The following is a 14,364-nucleotide window of genomic DNA, read 5'->3' as shown; positions in this document are numbered from 1 at the left end:
CGGGGTCACTGTGACCACGGAACCATGTCTCAGTAGTCCATTAGGCCAGTGGTTCTCAACCTTCCTAATGCTGTGACCCTTTAATACAGTTTATCGTGTTGTGGTGACCACCCCCCCCATCGTAAAATTTTCATTGCGACTTCATAACTATGATTTGGCTACTGCTGTGGATCTTAATATAATATAAATATCTGTGTTTTTCCATTGGTCTTAGGCAATCCCTGTGAAAAGGTCTCTTGACAAACCCCAAAGGGTCGCGACCCACAGGTTGAGAACCACCCCCGAGTTAGGCAATCCCAGTTGAGAGTTTAGATTCTTGGTCCCGGTTCTGCTTCTGCAGGAGAGCTGAGAACTGAGGAAGGCCCACAGTATCTGGAGCTTGAACAGAGCTTCCTGGGAAGTTTATTTTGTGATAAAATGGAGATGTAGAGCAGGTTCAAGGTGTAGGGTGGGGAAGGACACCCTCACTACCCCTAACAAGGGTGTATTTCAGAGCTCCATGGTTTTTCCCAAAAGGTAAACGGTTCCTGAGTTAAGAAGAAGAACCTCTGGCTCCCTTAATCATTTTTAGAAAAATGTGGAGAAATAAATACTGGATTTTGCTTTTAAATTTGGAGGCAAAGTTTGTTCTTGAGCCAAATCACTCCAGTGCACATCCCAGCCAAAGGGAAGTAGATCTTAAGATCTCTCACAGGGCCCAGTGCCAAACCCTGGCAGGAACACCAGCCATGCAGGGCGCAGGGGAGCAGGGCAGGAGAACAAAGACTTGTTGGCAGGGACTGTGCTAAACCTGAGCCCCTGGGGGCTTCAAGCTCCAACCTTTGCCTCCAGCTCCAGAGGGAGCCCATTCTGCACCTTGAGGACTGACTTGGCCTCTTAAAACAATGTTTCTCGGGTGAGTTCCTCTTCTGTCCCTGGTAACAGAGCTCCACATAGACATACCTTGTTCAAAGCAGTCAAAGCCAGGATGGGGTGTTGCTCAGCATGACAGTGCTTAGTGAGGGCAAGGCCTTGTGTTCAGACCCCAGGACTTCCATAAGTATGTAAATAAGTGTACAGATAAGTAGATTATTAATTCAATAAACATCAGAGCCAAAGGACTGAGTAGAAATTGAGATGATGGGCCACGCCTCCCTCACTGGCTCTGCAAAGCCAGGGTGAATAGTTTCCGCCTGGGACTTACTCTCTTACTCCTAATTGAGACTTATTTTTGATTTTTGGCTTGCTCTGGGAAATGTGCAGAGTTGTTGCAAAGGCAAACTGTGGTGAGAGAATGTGGGGAGGTGACAGGGTAGGAGGGAACCAGTGGAGGACAGGAGTGGCCGGAACAGGGAGCACTACAAGCCGGGCTTTCGTCCCAGCACTTGGAGGCAGAGACAGGGGGATCTCTGTAAGTTCCAGGTCAGCCTATTCTACACAGAGAAGTTCCGGACAGCCAGGACTACCTAAGAGAAACTCTGTCTGGACAAAGAAAGAAAGCACTGTGTTCATGTATAAAATTGTCAAACTTAATTGAAAAAACAAAACAAACCAGTGGTGTGCTTACCTCATTGATTTTTAAACAGGAGCTAGCCCATTAAAGAAACCTGTTTACAAATGTATCTTTTTAACTGCTTGATTAGAAGAAAGGGCCACCTAAGTTAATCAGAAACTTTCCCATAACTCTTACTCTTTTACACAAAATCTTGCTTGAATCTTGCTTGAATGTGTCCCCCTCTGTTTTCATATTACTGGGTCAGTGGGCCAGCCTTATCTCCTGTCTGCTCTGCTGGCCACAGATCTGGGCACAGGGATCAGAGGAGAGAGCTATTTCTTTTCATTTCTCCTGAGGCCCCTGATGCTTCCAGAGACCTGGAGGAAGAGAGGTTTCTTGGTTTTTCTGAGACAGGGTCTCACACTGCAGGTCAGTGTGTACAACCTCAAGTTCAGAAATGAGGTGCTGGGACCGTGCTGGGTGTTTATCATTCAGGTGGCTCTCATTCTCAGTAACTACATTTGGGTTAGAGAAGGAGGAGGAAGAAGAAAAGGAAAACTCGAGAGATGTAGCCCCCTCCAAGGCTGCAACGCTGTGTCCAGATGTCCTGCTCCGTTTTTGTTTTTTGTTTCTTTTTGGTTTTTGTAAAAAATGTCCCAAGAAAACAAGATAAAGAAAGGAGTCAAGACTGGTTTCAGCTCCAGAGGTCTCAGTCCATGGCTCTGTGAGTTTCAGGTCTGTAGCAAGATACAAACACTGAAGGCCATAGCAGCAAAAAGCCACTTAACCTTGATCATAACCAAAAAGCTGAGAGAAGAGACTGGGTAGGGTCAAATTACACCCTTCTAGGACCCTACCTACTACTCCCCCAAACCTTCAATAACACCATCAAACTATATCCATTGTGATTCAACCCTTCTCTTCCCCCCAACGAAGCCAGTCCTCAGGCTCCACCATTCCCCAGAGTCCCATCTCTGAACACTGGTGCACGGGGAGCTGTCCCTTTTGGGAAGACACATATGCAAACAAACACCCACAGAGGCAGAGGCCGCAGCCTGGACCGGGCCTGCTGCTTCTCATTTCCATTTTTTCTGAGATTGCTGATGCCTCCAGAGACCTGGAGGAAGAGAGGTTTCTTGGTTTTGTACATTTCCTTTTCTGAGACAGGGTCTCACACTGCAGGCCAGGCTGGTCTGGAACTCACTGTGAATTTCACACAAGATCCTCTCACAAATGTGTAATGCTCTCTTGCCTTTATCCCCAGGTGCTGGGATTACAGATGTGAGCCAACACGCCAAGCTAGAGAGAGGGGGGCTTTAGAGGCAGTCACGACCCGCCCCCTCAAATCCCAAGTAGCATTACTGTTTTGAGGGCAGTTAGGATGACACTAGGAGAGACTTAACACACTAGTCAGTCTGACATGCTCTGCTCTCTGCGAGCCTGCCTGTGTTTACCTGCTGACCTGCCACAGTCAAGGACTACAGTGAGACTCAAATCCAGGCCAAGGATGTGTGAACCCAAGTCAAGTTGGTGGTGTCCCATTGGCTTCACTGATGCTCTGTGCCTGGCCATTCTGCTCTCCTTTTCATTCCCAGGAGCCACATACCCAAGTTGTCAGGGTTGCAGGTAGTCACCTGTGTCACAGGACAGTGCTGGTATTAGACAACTTGGCTCCCAATCTTCTAGGCCAGTGACCTTGTTGACTCTCTAACTTCCCCGACTTTCAGGGTTTGTTTTGTCTCCTTTGTGAAGAAGAGCAAACAGTATCTACTCCCTAGGCTTATTGGGAAAGACAAATATAAAGTGTATTCAGGACCTTGTACTGCCCCGAAGGGGGAGCTCAGAAGCAGAGGAACTGCCTTGCCTGCTCAGGACTCTGGGATCCATTCCTCACTACTGAAAACAAAGCCAAACCAACAAATCCAGGAGCTGGAAAGAAGGCTCATGGGTAAGACTCTGCTGTGTAAGCATGAAGACCTGAGCTTAGATCCTAGCACTTACGCAAAAAGCTGGGTCCTGCTGCACAGGAGCCTGGAGCTCAGCACTGTGGAGGTCCTGTGACACTGTCCTATGCACACACAGGCACTGTACTGGCTGGTTTTGTGCATCAACTTGACACAGGCTGGTTTTGTGACACAAGCTGCAGTTATCATAGGGAAAGGAGCCTCCCTTAAGGAACCGACTCTATGAAATCCAGCTGTAAGGCATTTTCTCAATTAGTGATCAAGAGGGGAGGGCCCATGGCGGGTGGTGCCATCCCTGGGCTGGTAGTCTTGGGTTCTATAAGAAAGCAAGCTGAGCAAGCCAGGGGAAGCAAGCCAGTAAGTAACATCCCTCCATGGCCTCTGCATCAGCTCCTGCTTCCTGACCTGCTTGAGTTCCAGTCCTGACTTCCTTGGTGATGAACAGCAATATGGAAGTGTAAGCAGAATAAACCCTTTTCTCCCCAACTTGCTTCTTAGTCATGATGTTTGTGCAGGAATAGAAACCCTGACTAAGATAGGCACTTTGCCCACACATATGTGCATCACACACACAGATGCACACGCATACACACACAAGCACATATACACAGAGGCACACAAGCAGCACTCATGCACAGGCTCATGCGCACACACAGCAGCTCGGCATATAGAATAAAGCAGACACTTACATCGCTGTACTTTCCCTCAGCTGCCCCTCCAAGCCGTTCTCTCTTCCCTTGCCCCCTCCCCCTACTGTGGCAGGAAGGACTGTGGCTGAGACCTCAGTGGAGGCAGAGCTTGGGAGGGAGGGAGGGAAATAAGGAGAAAGACAAACTGCCTTCCTGGTGCCGGTTCCTGGTCTGGATGAGCGTCCCCGTGACTCTCTGTGTAAGAACCAGCAGGCTGGGAAGCAGAAGGTGTGTGGAGTGGGTGGGTTCTGAGCAACAGGAGACAGGTTCAGATCCCTCCAGACAGTTTGCTTGAGGCTTTTGGCCTCAGCCAGGCACCCAGATGAGGAAGGACTTTGCCCTAAACCCCTTCCCATCTGTCGCTGACCTTATTTCTGGACACCCAAACCTGGCTTATCTGTAACTAGAGAAGCAGAAGAGGCTGTGCTGAAGAGAGCCCTAGGGTGGTTTCCTAGGTCCTGGGAGCTCAGGAGGGGTCTAGGGATCCACTTCTGATGACAAGTAGGACCACAATCTACGGACTCAGCCACAGAATAGAGTAAAAAGCGAGAAACACACTTTCTTTACCCACCCGGAGCCCCTTTGGCCGTGCGTTTATTTTAAGATGTTTTATTTTCATATTTATGTATTTGAGATGCATGCATGTGCACCAGGGTGTGCTCGTGGAGGTCAGAGGACAGCTTGTGGGGGTCAGTTCTCTCCTTCCACCATGCGGGGCCCCGAGCCCACCCTTAGACTGTCAAGCTCGATGACAAATGCTTTTAGCTACTAAGCCACTTCTCCCACCTGATGATGCCGGGATGGAGTTCACCAGCAGCAGTGGAATGGACCAGGCATGGATGTGTGTCCTGGCATCAGATGTAGCTGCCATTGTCACCCTCTGAGGTTTCATGGACTGATGAGGACATTTGGGGACTAAGTTGGGGTTTCTATGGTTGCAACTAAACACCGTAACAAAAAAAAAAAAAAAAAAAAAGCAAGCAGAGGAAAAGGTTTATTTAGCCCATCATTGGAAGAAACCAAAACAGAAACTCAAACAGGGCAGGAACCTGGAGGCAGAGGCCATGGAGGGATATTGCTTACTGGCTTGCTCCTCATGGCTTCCTCGGCCTGCTTTCTTTCTTTTTCTTTTTCTTTTTTTAAAAGATGTATTTATTTATTATATGTAAGTACACTGTAGCTGTCTTCAGACACTTTTTTCTTCTCGCTCTGGCCCAATTCGATCCGGCCCCACTTGCTCTGACCCAAAGGTTTATTTATTTTATGTATGTGAGTACAATGTCACAGTTTTCAGACACACCAGAAGAGGGCATTACAGATGGGTGTGAGCCACCATGTGGTTGCTGGGATTTGAACTCAGGACCTTCAGAAGAGCAGTCAGTGCTCTTAACCACTGACTGAGCCATCTCTCCAGCCCCTCAACCTGCTTTATTATAGAACCCAGAACCACCGTCCTAGGGATAGCACCATCCACCATGGGCTGGGCCCTTCCCCAGCAATCACTAATTAAGAAAACATCCTTCAGGCTTACCTTTAGCCCAATCTTATGGAAGCATTCTGGGGTGAGGGGGTGTCAAGACAGAGTTTCTCCATGTAGCCCTGGCTGTCCTAGAACTTGATCTGTAGACCAGGCTGCCCACAGACTCAGAGATCTGCCTGCCTCTGCCTCTCAAGTGCTTGGGTTAAGGACACATACCACCATTGCTCATTGATGCAGGCCTTTTCTTATCTGAGATTCCCTCCTCTCAAATGACTCTAGTTTATGTCATGTCACCATGAAATTAGCACAGGGCCACATAAGAAGCCACCTCCCAGGAGAAGCAAGCAGGACTGAGCCAGGGAAGAAGCTGTGCCCATCTGCCCAGGTCTCAGCCCAGCACATATTGAGCCCTGAAGCTTGACTGGCCTCCAGGATGAGGTGGGTGTGCCTGCTCCGGCCTGTCCATGCCTGAGCTATTCTGGCAAGGACATGCACCTTCAGGGGGATGGAGTAACAGCAGCCCATGATTTGGAGGCTCCCTGAGGCCCTGGGCCGAGGCGTCATCTGGGACACTTGTCAGGCTGTCCGGTGTGAGTGGGAACTTTGAGTAAACTGATCCCAAAGAGAAGCCCCAGGTCTACCTGGTCTCAGCTCCAGGAAGTGATCTGGTAAGTCAGGAGAAGCACTGGCTGTGTGATTTTGAATGTACCTCTCTGGGCCCAGTACCCTGTAGAACAAAACGAGGCTGGGGTGGAGCTCGCTGTAGCTCCCTGACACTCTGCCAGCCTCTTCTACAAAGTCTTGTGTCCTTTGATCCTTAAGTATCTGCTCTCTTCTAGGTGGCCACTTCCTATTCTTTCCCCCATATGACTTCTTAAGATACTCTCAAGGCCACTGTGACAATCAGCAAGCCAGTAGCCTGCTCTCAGCTGGCCCCCAGGGAGGAAGCAAAACAATACAATCCGGTCCTGGCAGCCTGTGCCCGCCAAGGGGCCCGGTTAGCATTGTTTTTCTGGCCTTGTTGTTTCTCCTTCCCGAGGACATCCTCAGCCCCCATTCTTCATCCTGACCAAGGTTCCCAGGCAGGAGGGCTGTCTGACTCTGCCAGGGAGGCTGCCTCCCCTCCAGGCTCGCCCACTCCTGTTGCTCAGCTGGACTGCTCTCATAAACCCCAGTGGCTTTGGCCAAACTGAAGGCCACTGCTTCTGATCAGCCTCACATCCCAAGGCCTATCCTGTGTGTTCCCCACACTTGCTTCTCCCTAACTTCACTGTCTGAGGTGTTGCCCCATCCTGTCTCACTGTGAGGTCTTCCTGTGTGGCTGGGTCTGAGAGGGAAGAGGAAAGGAAGGAAGAGAATGAATAACGACTCTCCCGCTTTGTTTTTCTTTCCATAGATAGTTTACATAGCCCAGGCTGGCCTCAAACTCCCAGGATGACCTGATCCTCCTGCCTCTACCTCCTAAGAGCTGGAATTACAGGTGTGTACCACCAAGTTCCACTTACTTTAAAGTTATAACTTACTTTAAAGGAAGTTTGGGGACACATCTAGGGCCAGATTTGGTTTTGGTTCTCCTTCAGTGCCAAATACAAATCTGAGTCAGGTCCCAAAGAAACCTGGAACAAATTGCTAACTGGGGTGCACACTAAAGCTCACACTGGCCCCCAGACTCACCCAGTACCTGTAGCTCCCCTCAGCTTTTCTCACCCCACCCCTACCCTTCATTTCTCCAGCCCAGGGGCTTTGCTTCCATCCCCCCAGCTTCTGACTCTTGCAGAACCCAGCCATTCTGGCCACACCCTACCTTGGCACCCTCTCTCTTTGCTGTCTCCTCTCTTGGTCCTCTCTCAGTCTCATCTGTTGCCTCTCCCTCCCCCCCCCCTTCCTGTACCTCTCTCCTCTCCCTCTCTCCCCCTCCCTGCCCCTCTCCCCTCTCCCTCAGTCCCTCTCCCTGCCTTGCTCTCCTCTCTTGGCCCAGTTCAGACGGCAGGTCACCTTCAGTCTATTGCTTTCCCTCCCTGTTCTGGACAATTCCAGTTACCTCTGGCTGCAACTCTCCCTCATATTTACAATAACAACCATCTCTTCAACCAGACCTTGGCACACCCCTGTCCTTATTTTGTTCAACATGGAGAGCAGGTGGGCCCTGGGCATTTCTACTAAACAGTCCTGCTCAGGAGCATCAGTTAGCTCCCAGCAAGGCCTCTCTGTCACTGCTAGCACCAACTGAAGAAATCATTCTGAATAATTGTGATGCTGTCACAGGGGCTCCAGGCTGGGGTGTGGGACACTGGACAAGAGAGCAAGACCCTTGTTTACATCTCAAGGGTTTGTTCATAGATGTCCTAGGTATGTCCAAATGGATTGAAGGTCTCTGAAGACAGTTCTGTAGACTGATTGTAGGGGGTGGGGATGTTGCAGATCCAAAGCCAGCGTTCTCCTGGGCTATCTTTAGTTCCTTTAATGCAGATTTAGCACTCACCTCTACATCGGACCTAACATCGCTTTGCCTACCAGTAAAACCTTTGGAATATGTTATTAACTAATCATGCCACTAGCTTCCGTTGACCTGAAAATTAAGAATGTCATCAGAAAATATCTGAAGCCTACAGTAGAGAGCCCCGCCCGACTCCCACAGCCACTTTGATGTGAATAAACTCTCTTACTCCTTTTGAAGTGGGAATTGTGTTTTGCATTCCTTGGCTTGACAGTGGGAATCTGGGAGATTTGTCCTGTGTGCTGTCTGGCTTGACCCAACAGCAACAGCAGCAGCAGCAGCAGCAGCAGCATCGACATCAACAGCAGGAGCAGCAGCAGCAGCAGCATCAACATCAACAGCAGGAGCAGCAGCATCAACAGCAACAGCAGGAGCAGCAGCAGCAGCAGCATCAACAGCAGCAGCAGCAGCAGCAGCAGCAGCAGCAGCAGCAACAGCAACAGCAACAGCAAGATGTCCACAAGGGATGAGAACCAGGGAGCTGGGGCTGAGGGTCCTGGGACCAGGGGAGAGGAGTCTTGTCTGGCAAGCACTGTGGACCTAGCATTGAAGGAGGTATAACTTCAGACATTTAAACAAGGAGGGCAGAGCCAGTAAAGCTCTGACGGAGCCCCAGAGGGAGGGATTCTCAGCTAGTACCTGTTGCTGTCATCCTTAAGATAGAGGACATAACCCTTGCTCTTCATGTGGCTGAGGCAGAAGCCCCTTTGTAAAAGATACCTGATCCCACCCAGTCCCTGTTCCTGATCACTTCTTAATGGTTCCATTGACATTTTAGAGAGGACACATTTACACAACAGCAATGATATAATTACAAATGTATAACTGGTGTCTACTCTCAATTCCTGACTCGACTTGGGCTCCTAAAACACTGGGCTATTTCCAGAACCCTTGAAGAACATTTTCAGTTCTCATAATTGGCATTTGATCCTGGTTCCCAATGTTGGCAACCTGAGACCTATGTGACTTCCAGGGTGACTTGAGTGTCTGACACTGCGTTCTGTATCCCTTGGTACTTCCTTAGTACCTGGAGCATCAGACATTGTATCAAGGTGATTCTGGGTAGGCTCCTGGGTGGGAGTTGGTCTTGAAAAGGAAAATCTGAGACTGGAAACTTGGATGAGTCAGAGCCAACTCATGTTCTCTGGGGAGGGAACAATGACTGAATTGAGTTAATTATTAGACATGCCATCTAGAAAAATCCCTGAAGAGTGGGACTTGGGGGATGTGGCCATGTATTGAAAGGGTGTGTTCCATGGAGACAGAAGTTCCTATGCTGACCTTTCCAACCTTACCCTGAGCATCCGTCTGGTGACTCACACCTTCACACAGCACTTACTGAGATAAGAATTCACGCACCAGTGGTTTCCCCAGTCTTCAAACATGTTCCTCAGATTCACAGGGTCATGAGAACAGTGAATATATATATATATATATATATATCTCCAGTTAACCAGAAGTACAGCTGATACACCACTTATTGCTTACAGTAGAGTCTGGGTTGGAGGCAGGCTCTCAGGATTAACACCTGAGACCGAGGGAGCTAATCCCAGCTCAGTCAGATCAGCATGCAACTGAGTACCAGATTTTCACCTATTGGTGTCAGCTGGAGAAGGCGCACACACATCTGCTGTCAGAAGCATGAAGTGCAGAGTAAGAGAGATGGATACATATGATTGCTTTTCCCTTTCACTTCAACAAAGCCTGAGCCGTGTAGACAGTCCTGGGAGGAGGGGCTTGCAGGCCAGATGTTGACCCCTCTACTACTGGCCCTCTGAGGTATTTGAGGTTCCTTTGAGCATTTCTGGGAATCTAAGCTGATCAGATGTCCTGAAGGTGAGTGTCTGCTGGGGACCCTTGCTGAACCCCTGTGGCACTGCATCTGGGGAAGTAGGTATCATAACTCCACACCCGGCCACAGGTTGTGTTGACCCCACAGGAACCTAGTTCACCGTGTGGGCTTCCTAGTAGAGTCATGGCAAAGACAGATGACAAAGAGCTGGCAGTCACCATGGACAAAGCAAATGAGGTGAATCCAGCTTCAAGTGCAGAGTGGGCAAAGTCTGACAGAGGATGGATAGGAGAGTCACAGGAAGGTACCCAGGCAAGGGAAGACCTGCGTGGAGCTGTCAGAGAGGAGGGCAGAGGGCAGAGGGCAGCCATGTTGAGATTGCAAACCCAGAGTGCCCAGGGCATAATGCGGGAGGAAACTGACGTTCCAGGAAGAAGCCAGTTAGCAGGGTGGTGAACATTTCATGGGGTCTAAAGAGGAGAAGGGGTGACCATGGGATCCCACACATGGTCTGAGAAAACCCACCCAGTCCCATGGGTCCAGAATAGCCTGGGTCTAAACTGGGTTGACAGAAAGGGAGGGGGACTAAGAAAGGCTGGCCTGTGTCCTGAGGAGTAGGGAAAGCAGGAGCAGCTTGGCAACAGGGAGGAAGAGAGGTGAAGCCTTTGAGCTGAGGCCCAGGCCTGCTGTTTATTTATTTAATGTGCACAATGCCTCTAGGCTGGGCCAGCAGCACGAGAGGAAAAGGCCCAGGGTTTTCTGTGGTGGCTGCAGTGCTTCCGGCTTCTTGTTGTCATCCTTACCTTGGCACTTGGATGGTCACGTGACTGGCCCAGACCCTGACCTTAGCCTCCCTAAGGGAGGCAGAAGCTTATTGTACACAGTCAACCTACTGATGTCTCTTGGTACTGGGCTCTGCTTGAAGGCTCAGTGTGACTCCTCCTGAGGGAACACTGGTACCTGGGATGAGGAGGGCTTTGTGTGTTGGGGAATGTGTGTCCTTCAGAACAACCCAGGGTCTTTCGAGTGCTTGGTGTCTGTTCATCACCCTCATGACAGCTCAAGGACATGATAGGACTCTCCTCAGGATTGAAATGAGGAACTGAGTGGACAGAGGTGCATAAGGTCCTACCTAGGTAGACTTCAGGTAGCTCTCACCCTGCTTTCTGGGTCACCCCTTCCTCCTAGGTAGAACCTAAAAGGCTTTCTTGTGTCTGGTCCTCAGGCACTCTGGGTCCTCAGCCTCAACGTGGCTCCCCTCTACTGTCTGCCCCTCTACCTCATGACATGTGATGTGCACTATGACAAATGACTTACCACTGGCATTCCCACAGCACGGTGCTTCCCATTTGAGAAACTGTGGGCCCATCACGGGTGGTTTCTCCAAAGTTGGTTGGAAAAAATCTTGTGTAGCCGGATGGGGGAGGGGTTGGGCATGCCTGCAACCCCAGCACTTAGGAGAGAGTGGCCTAAGGATAGGGTTTCAAGGCTATCCTCAGCCACATGGTAAGTTTGAGGCCAGCCTGAGCTACATAAGACCTTCTCTCAAAAAGCAAACAAAAAAGAGAGAAAGGGGGAGACAAAGGAGAGGAGGGGGGAGGGTTTTAAAGGCAACTGGTTTGTTGCTTTCAGAGACCAAGGTCTGCGTTAAAAGGAGGCTACCTAGGGGCCACGCTCCCTGAGCAAGTGTGTGCAGTGTAGACAACTGAAGCCTTTCTCTTTATTAATAGCTGGTGCATCTTTCCAAATCAACTAAGACAATTGGGAGAATCCCCCAAGAGACACGCCCATGGCCCAACCAGGGCTAGACAGTCTGAGACTCTCTTCTCAGGAAATTCTAGGTTATGCCAATTTGACGGTTAAAACCAGCTGTCCCAACCCACCATTTAAGGAGAAAGAGAGCCACATCTAGAGAAATAGGAGTTCAAGTGGTCAGGAGTGAGTAGTCCCTATAGGACTTGCTCTTGGGTTACACATATGTATCTTCAGCCATCCCTGAACCCAGGAGACTGGATGGTACTCTCGAATGCCTGTGAGGATTTAGTAACCTGTATTTAACACCTGTATTTTACATCCTGAAAGGACTTGTGATGCAGCTAGGTGACAGTGCACTTACCCAGTGGGTGCATTCAATCTTAGCAACACACACGATCGAGTGCCCAGCTATTTCATTTATCTAATCTCCATAACTATCTTCTTTCTGCTTCTTTTAGATTTAGTTCTCTCTCTCTCTCTCTCTCTCTCTCTCTCTCTCTCTCTCTCTCTCTCATGTCTTAAGCTAGAACATTAGTCACTCAGTATGATGGCTAGGTAGGTTCAGGTCGCCTTGACACGAACCAGTCTTTGAAAAGGGGGGACTTCAATGCCTCTGTAAGATCTGGCTGAAGGAGCTGGGCAAAGGTGGTACATGCCTTAATACTAGGACTCTGGAGGCAGAGGCAGAGGCAGAGGCAGAGGCAGAGGCAGAGGCAGAGGCAGAGGCAGAGGCAGAGGCAGAGGCAGAGGCAGAGGCAGAGGCAGAGGCAGAGGCAGAGGCAGAGGCAGAGGCAGAGGCAGAGGCAGAGGCAGAGGCAGAGGCAGGGGGATCTCTGTGAGTTCAAAGCTGGCCTGGTCTACAAAGTGAGTTTCAGGACAGACAGCCAGGGCTACACAGAAAAACCCTGTCTTGAAAAACAAAACAAAACTTCCTGCTGAAGGGCATTGTCTTAGTTAATGATTGATGGGCAAGAACCCAGCCCACTGTGGGTGATGTCATCTCTGGGTTGGTAGTTCTAGGTTCTATAAGAGAACAGGCTGAGGATGTGAGATCATTCTGGCTGCAATATCTGTTACTCTGTCACCCTGTTGATCACCTGGGTTGATTCGGCTGATCTGGCTGGCTAGGCAGGTGTTTGTTTCCTCCTTGGTGGCTCCATGTGTGTCCTTCCTGGAGCTGCACACTGGGCTTTGGTTGAAGAGTATTCAGGAAGACCTTCCCTGAATAGAGGATTGCTCGATGCTCCCCTTCTAGAACCTCCAAATGAAAAAAGCAAGCTGAGCAAACCACAAGGAGCAAGCCAGTAAGCAGCACCCCTCCATGGCCTCTGCATCTGCTCCTGCCTCCAGCTTCAAATATATATATATATATATGAAACAATGTTTCACTATGTAGCTCTAGTTGCCTCAAAGTAACAAAGATCAACCTGTCTGTGTCTCCTGAGTGCTAGGATTAAAGGACTGTGCTACCACATCCAGCTGTGTGTGTCTGTCTGTTTGTTGGTTGGTCAGTCTGTGTTTGTGTGTGTGTGTCTGTCTGTCTGTCAGTTGGTCAGTCTGTGTTTGTGTGTGTGTGTCTGTCTGTCAGTTGGTCAGTCTGTGTGTGTGTGTGTCTGTCTGTCGGTTGGTCAGTCTGTGTTTGTGTGTGTGTCTGTCTGTCTGTCAGTCAGTTGGTCAGTCTGTGTGTGTGTCTGTCTGTCTGTCAGTTGGTCAGTCTGTGTTTGTGTGTGTATGTGCCACCTTCTATATATGGAAGTCAAAGACAACCTTTCTTTACTACCTTGTGTGTTCCTGGATCCAAACTCAGGTGGTCAGGTTTGTTGGCAGCCACCCTAACCCACTGAGCCACCTCACTAACCCAGCTTCAGGTCTTTTCTCTGTTCGGATCCGAGTTCCTCTCAGTGCTGCTCCAGCATGGTCCTACAAGTTCTTCCTGCTTTATTTTTATCCTTGTTGGCTTAGCCATGTTTTCTAGTCCCCCTCATGATTTATTCTCTGACCGGCTGCTGTTTAGGAGTGGGTGTTTGGTTCTGAATAGTTGTGCTTTTCCCATATGTATTTCTGATGCTGTCTCCCCAGCTCCCACAGGCCGCACATGATTGCTGACTCACGGCCCTCCACGTTTTCAAACCCTGGAGCTTCATCCGCCCTGTGTGCCCAGCCATCACTGCGTCTGCTCTTGCTCTTTCGTTTCTTCTCCTTTGTAGGAACCCTTGTTAATATATTTTTATATATTATATAAATATACAAATATATATTTATATATAAATATATAACAAATAAATGTAATTTATTTGTGAACATAACTATTCACAAATATTATATACCGTGAATAAAGCAGAATATGTCCCACACCAGGCTCTCTAGCTTCAGCACCTCAGGTAAGTCTGTTTTTCCAGAGATGGTAACATATTCATAGGCACGGGACTTGGGATGCTGTGTCGACTGCTTTTCTGTTATTACAATAAAATGCTGTGATCAAGAGCAACTTACAGAAAGACAAAGGTTCATTTGGGCTTATGGATTCAGAGGAGTTCATGATGTCAGAAGCATGGGTCAGTGGTTAAGCGCTCTGGATGTTCTTCTAGAGGAGCTGGGTTCTGCTGGAAGCCAGCTCTGGAGCTCTGGATCTCTCCTGAAGGTAGCCAAGGGGGAAGAGTGTCAGCAGGGGTAAGACTTGGTCCTGTGAGAGAGTAGGGTTGCTCTCTATAAT

This window comes from Mus musculus, chromosome 1 (assembly GCF_000001635.26).
Source record: "Mus musculus strain C57BL/6J chromosome 1, GRCm38.p6 C57BL/6J".
Taxonomy (NCBI): domain Eukaryota; kingdom Metazoa; phylum Chordata; class Mammalia; order Rodentia; family Muridae; genus Mus; species Mus musculus.
This window is presented reverse-complemented; position numbering follows the sequence as displayed.